General features: G+C 42.6%; 2 long non-coding RNA genes across 2 annotated transcripts in view; both read left to right on the top strand.

Moving 5' to 3' along the window:
• LOC112074703 (uncharacterized) overlaps positions 1 to 6596 on the top strand; it is a 100290-nt gene that overhangs the window by 3347 nt on the left and 90347 nt on the right. Inside the window, exon 4 of the long non-coding RNA XR_002894813.2 lies at positions 55 to 130. This is a non-coding gene — a long non-coding RNA (uncharacterized lncRNA). The remainder of the gene's footprint in view (positions 1 to 54; positions 131 to 6596) is intronic.
• On the top strand, positions 1527 to 4498 carry LOC112074702 (uncharacterized). The gene is made up of 4 exons (XR_002894812.2): positions 1527 to 1538; positions 4008 to 4052; positions 4206 to 4259; positions 4430 to 4498. It is a non-coding gene; the product is annotated as an uncharacterized lncRNA (long non-coding RNA).

Genomic DNA, 6596 nt, shown 5'->3' with positions numbered 1-6596 from the left:
TCTCTCTCTCTTTCTCTCTCTTTCTCTCTCTCTCTCTGTCTCTCTCTCTCTCAGGGTAACGATGGAGCACAAGGTCCACAGGGCCCATCTGGACCTCCAGGTTCTCCTGGGTCTCCTGGCTTGCAGGTGAGTGTGTCTGTGCGTCAGTTTGCGTTATCACGAGATCACAATTTCATGGACGATGGGTTTTAACTTCTTTCGGATGATTGGGAAGCTAGCGTCCCACCTCGACAACATCCAGTGAAATTGCAGAGCTCGAAATTCAAAATACAAATGTAGTAATATTAAATTCATTCATAAAAATACAAGTGTTATACACCATTCTTTAGCTTAGAATCTTGGTAATCGAACCGCTTTGTCCAATTTAGGCTTTGCGACGAAAGCATAGCATTTGATCATCTGAGGACAACGCCTCACACACTTCCTGCATTAACATGAATTCATAACCTGCACAGGTGTCACAAAACTCAAAAATAGCGATAAAATAAATCACTTACCTTTGAAGATCTTCATCTTTTTGCAGTCCAAAGGGTCCCAGTTACACAATGAATGGTCGTTTTGTTTGATAAAGTCCTTCTTTATATCCCAAAAATGTCAGTTTATTTGGCGCGTTTGATTCAGAAATCCACCTGTTCCAACATGCCTACAAATTAATCTAAAAAGTTACCTGTAAACTTTGTCCAAACAATTCAAACGATGTTTCTAATCCAACCTCAGGTAKCCTAATATGTAAATAATCAATCAAATTTAAGATGGAATATACTGTGTTCAATACCGGAGAAAAACGCACGCACTCATTCACGTGCGCCAAAAGACTAGAGTCCTTCTGAGGGTAACTTCAACACAATACGAATACTTCTTCATTTTTCAAAAAACAAGCATGAAACAATTTCTAAAGACTGTTGACATCTAGTGGAAGCCAGAGGAACTGCAATCTGGGTCCTAATTATTAGACTTCCCATAGAAAAGCATTGAAAAMTCCAATGACCTCAAAAAACAAAACAAAAAATCCTGGATGGATTGTCCTCCACCTATTTTAACAGTTGTAGAAACTTGATTTTCTATCCAATACTACCATGCATATGCATATCCTAGCTCTGGCCTGAGTAACAGGCAGGTTACTTTGGGCACCTCAGTCATCCAAACTTCCGAATACTGCCCCCAAGCCTTAAAAAGTAAAGAATGCTCTCACCTCACTCCTTTCTTCCTGTGTGTCCAAAGGACCTCCTGGATTGAGGGATTGATGTGTAAGATGGAAACCAGATGAGGGTAAGAGAAGATTGAACATACTACATGATACTGTAGATAGTATTGTTAGTCTATGGATATGTTGAATTGACCCCCTCCTCTCGCTCCCTCTCCCTCTCCCTCTCTCTCTCCCTCTCCCTCTTCGCTCTCTCCTTCCCCTCCTCTCCCTCTCTCTCTCTCCTCTCTCTCTCTTCTCTCCTCTCTCTCTCTTCACTCTCTCTCTCCCTCTCTCGCTTTCTCACTCTCCCAGGGAGACCAGGCTCTCCAGGCGGCAGACAAAAGGAATGCCAGTAAGTGCCATTTGACCTTTACATGAACCATACATATGATCTAAGTGACCTCTCCCCTCTGAAAAACGGACGAACCCTCCCCCTCGACCGGCACTGTCTCATATCACATCTGGTAACGATTAGACATCACGCTTGACACACTTAGGACATCACTGACTTGTCATAGATGTGAGAATCACCACATTCACAATTAGCCGCATAGGACAGTTACCTTGTATCTTCATCACTTGGGTTTCTCGTAATGATTGCCTCGCCTGGTTCACCAACTACTTCTCTGATCGATTCAGTGTCAAATCGGAGGTCTGTGTTCCGGGCCTCTGGCAGTCTCTATGGGTAGCCAGGGTTCAATTCTTGGACCGACTCTCTTTTCTGTATACATCAATGATCGCTTTGCTGCTGGTGATTCTCTGATCCACCTCTACGCAGACGACACTATTCTGTATACTTCTGGCCCTTCTTTTGACACTGTGTTAACAACCCTCCAGGCGAGCTTCAATGCCATACAACTCTCCTTCCGTGGCCTCCAATCTCTTAAATACAAGTAAAACTAAATGCATGCTCTTCAACCGATCGCTGCCCTGACCTGCCCGCCTGTCCAACATCAATACTCTGGACGGCTCTGACTTAGAATATGTGGACAACTACAAATACCTAGGTGTCTGGTAGTAGACTGTAAACTCTTCCTTCCAGACTTCACATCAAACATCATCCAATCCAAAGTCAAATCTAGAATTGGCTTCCTAGTTCGCAACAAAGCATCCTTTACTCATGCTGCCAAACATACCCTTGTAAAACTGACCATCCTACCAATCCTCGACTTCGGTGATGTCATTTACAAAATAGCCTCCAAAACCCTACTCAATAAATTGGATGCAGTCTATCACAGTGCCATCCGTTTTGTCACCAAAGCCCCATATACTACCCACCACTGCGACCTGTACACTCTCGTTGGCTGGCCCTCGCTTCATACTCGTCGCCAAACCACTGTTCCAGGTCATCTACAAGACCCTGCTAGTAAAGTCCCCCTTATCTCAGCTCGCTGGTCACCATGCAGCACACCTGTAGCACGCGCTCCAGCAGGTATATCTCTCTTAGTCACCCCCAAAACCAATTCTTCCTTTGGACGCCCTCCTTCCAGTTCTCTGCTGTCAATGACTGGAACGAACTACAAAAATCTCTGAAACTGAACACTTATCTCCCTCACTAGCTTTAAGCAACCAGCTGTCAGAGCAGCTCATAAATTACTGCACCTGTACATAGCCCATCTATAATTTAGCCCAAACAACTACCTCTTACCTACTGTAATTTATTTATTTATATTTTGCTCCTTTGCACCCCATATTTCTGTCTCTACTTTGCGCTTTCTTCCACTGCAAACCAAACCATTCCAGTGTTTTTAGTTTTTATTTTACTTGCTTTGGTATTCACTTCCCCCATGGCCTTTTTATTATTTTTATTTATACAATATTTGTTGCCTTCACCTCCCTTATCTCACCTCACTTGCTCACATTGATATAGAACTTATTTTTTTCACTGTATTATTGACTAATATGTTTGTTTTAACTCCAGTGTTAACTATGTTGTTGTATGTGTCGAACTGCTTTGCTTTATCTTGGCCAGTCCAAATTGTAAATGAGAACGTGTTCTCAATTTGCCTACCTGGTTAAATAAAGATAAAAAAAAATAAAAATAAAAATAAAAAAATCTATCAAACACCCACCCACTGATGTCACCTCACCATACCAGTATACGCAGGTATGTCACAGAGCTTTACTTATTGCCAATCAGCTGCCCATGTTTCCATAGGAAGAGTTCAGGGCTCTTATCAGCCCTCCTGGTCTGAGTTGCTCTATGAACGTGGGCCAGAACTATGGGTCTGACTACACAGCTGATCTGTTCTGCAACAATGTTTACTTTTGGTATGATAAATATACCTTATTGTTTTGCAAAATAACAAATCGTCACACAGTTCAAAACAATGAGGAACAATGAGGCCTTTTGTGTCAATCATGCTACTTTCTGTCTATGTCAGTGTTTCTGTGTGGGGCCTTGAAGAGGGCAGGTGTGAATCAGTGTGAGATTTCAGTGATTAATGTTTTGAAAACTGCGGTGGTGAATGTGATGTGTGTCATGTTGAATGCTGTGAGATGTGATGTGTGTCATGTTGAATGCTGTGTTTGAGATTTGGTGTGTTCTGTTGAAATGCTGTGTGAGATGTGTGTGTGTCATGTTGGAATGCTGTGTGAATGTGATGTGTCATGTTGAATCTTGTTGAGAGATATGTGTGTCATGTTGAATGCTGTTTTGAGATTTGGTGTTCATTGAAACATGTTGAAGTATGTGTTCAGTGAATCTGTGATATTTATGTGTTCATGTTGAATGCTGTGTTTGAGATTTGGTGTGTGTCATGTTGAATGCTGTGTGAGATGCGATGTTTGTTTTGTTTATCTTTGACCCCTCTGCTCTCAGGGTTTTAAAGGGAAGCATGGACATGTTGGCTTCCCTGGGCAGAAGGTGAGTTGACCACACACGTGCGCACACACACGCTACTTTTCAGTTTGTCTGTCTGATGCCTGCTACCATACAGAACACCAATACAGACTATGAGCACATTGTTATGGATACTGGTTACTCACCCCTCTCCCTCTGTCTTCCTCCTCTCTTCAGGGTGATGCTGGGCCTGTTGGCCCACCGGGGTCAACTGGTAGACCAGGACTTGAGGTAAGTCAAACCAAATGTTMCATGCACCTGCTCAATTCATGTTGTTTGATGTTTGAATGATGTCCATATGGAATGAWTGAATGAGAACCATTTCGAATGACAACACCAATTGAATGAAGGATTTTGTCACAATATGTGTCAAACTGAGAGCAACCTTTGACCTTTTGCAGGGTGATGCTGGAACCCCAGGGCCTCAGGGTCGACCCGGTCCCCCAGGACACCTTGTGAGTACATGAACTTTAACCTCTCACCTACAGTCACCTACAGAATAATTGCCACCTTGATAATGATGAGCAAAAAAATAAATACTGAATAAATAATACAAATAATGAGTTCTATTGTCTGCTCACAAACATGTTCAAATGTTATTATGTTGCACTAGCTAGTACAATTGCTCATAGAAAGAGACTTTGTTTAACAAGTAATAAAAATAAAAATAAATATTAATTATTGGCACCCCTAAAGATTCTTTTAAATAAAATCAAACAAAATAAAATCTTCATTTAACATTCTACGTTTGCAGTCAAATGACCAAATCACCCTCTAGTGGCCTCCTGGGTGGAATGTTATTAATATTTTCCTAATTCCTTAATTAATAAACGTTATTTTAACAAAAATGCTGAAAATTTTGTGTTTTTACGCCGTACGGTTTTCTGATATTTCAATATTCTGTGATGTATTTAAAGTGTAAAATTGGGATGCAAACCCAAACTTGAATACATTTCAACTCTATATCTGACATGGTACAGGTGTCTTCTTTTTTTAAGCCCATTACCATGTGTGTGAGGTGTATACTTTTGTTTCAAAGTAGATTTGTTTAAGACTACCAAGGAACACTGCGTGACCCTGATTTAGCCCAGTGCAGTAAAGTTCATCTCAGTTTAAGGAACTGTATTGTGTCCTTCCATGGCTTCCTGTTTCACTGGGGTATAAAAAATAGGTAACACGCATGTAAAAAAAAAAAATATGTGTCATCACCATGGGGAAAGACAAAGAGCTCAGAAAATGAGACGAATGGTTATTGAATATTGACCTTCATAAATATAACAATGGGTACAAATAAAATTCTAAAAAATAATAATATGCATYCCTCTTAGCACTATTAAGATGTTTAAAACCACTGGAACAGTGGACGCATGGATGTGTATCTTGTCCCCACGCACAGTGAGACTGGTGGTTCAGGAGGCAAAGGAAAATCTAAGGGCCACAGTTGCAGAATTACAGAATTTGGTCACATATTGGGGTCAACAAGTCTCCAAATCTATGATTAGATGCCACCTCCACCAACCTTCAGCCAACTGCATCCACCACGCCGCAATTGATATTAATATTTTAATTGACTTTATTTACTGAGGCAAGTCAGTTAGAAAATCTAATTACATACTGCAGTTACCGGCTAACCACGGACGATGCGGCTGTGTGTTGCCCTATGGGACTATCATTGTCTGTTTGTGATACAGCCTGGAAGCGACACAGGGTCGTAGTGATACGATATTGAGATGCAGTGCCTTAAGCCGCTCACCACTCAGGAGCCCCCAAAAGGCTCTTGGAAGCGAGTAACCACACATGTAAAGGCCTGGAGTTTGATAAAGGGCATTGTCACTTGGATTGGAACCGGGTTGAATACAGCTCAGCGTTCTAACACCATAAGTGCCCTCAAAACTCAATCACTAATCTAAGGACCCTGGGACAACACCTTCTCTCTACAACTGGATCCTGGACTTCCTGACGGGCCACCCCAGTGCTAAGGGTAGGTAACAACACACATCCGCCACACCTGATCCTACAACATAGGGGCCCCTAAGGGGTGTGTGCTCAGTCCCCTCATGTACTCCACTCATGAGGGCAGGCACGACTCCACCATCATTAACTTTGCCGATGACTCAACAGTGGAGGCCTGATCACACAACACGACGAGACAGCTAAGGGAGGAGTTCAGAGACCTGGCCGGTGTGGTGCCAGACAACAACCTCTCCTCAACATGATCAAGACAAAGGAGATGATAATGGACTACAGGAAAAGGGAGCCCGGCACGCCCGATTCTCATAGACAAGGCTGTAGTGGAGCAGGTTGAGAGCTTTAAGTTCCTTGTGTCCACATCACCAATAAACGAACATGGTCCAAGCACACCAAGACAGTCGTGAAGAGGGCACAGCAAAAACCTATTCCCCCTCAGGAACTGAAAATATTTGGCATGGGTCCTCAGACTCAAAACGTTCTACAGCTGCACCATTGAGAGCATCCTGACGGGTTACATCACTGCCTGGTACGGCAACTGCTCGGACCTCGACCGCAGCCACTCAAGAAGGGTAGATGCAGTACGGCCCAGTAACATAA

Source organism: Salvelinus sp. IW2-2015, unplaced genomic scaffold (genome assembly GCF_002910315.2).
Source record: "Salvelinus sp. IW2-2015 unplaced genomic scaffold, ASM291031v2 Un_scaffold2768, whole genome shotgun sequence".
Taxonomy (NCBI): domain Eukaryota; kingdom Metazoa; phylum Chordata; class Actinopteri; order Salmoniformes; family Salmonidae; genus Salvelinus; species Salvelinus sp. IW2-2015.
Note: the sequence above shows the minus strand (reverse complement) of the source record. Positions and strands in the feature narration are given on the sequence as shown.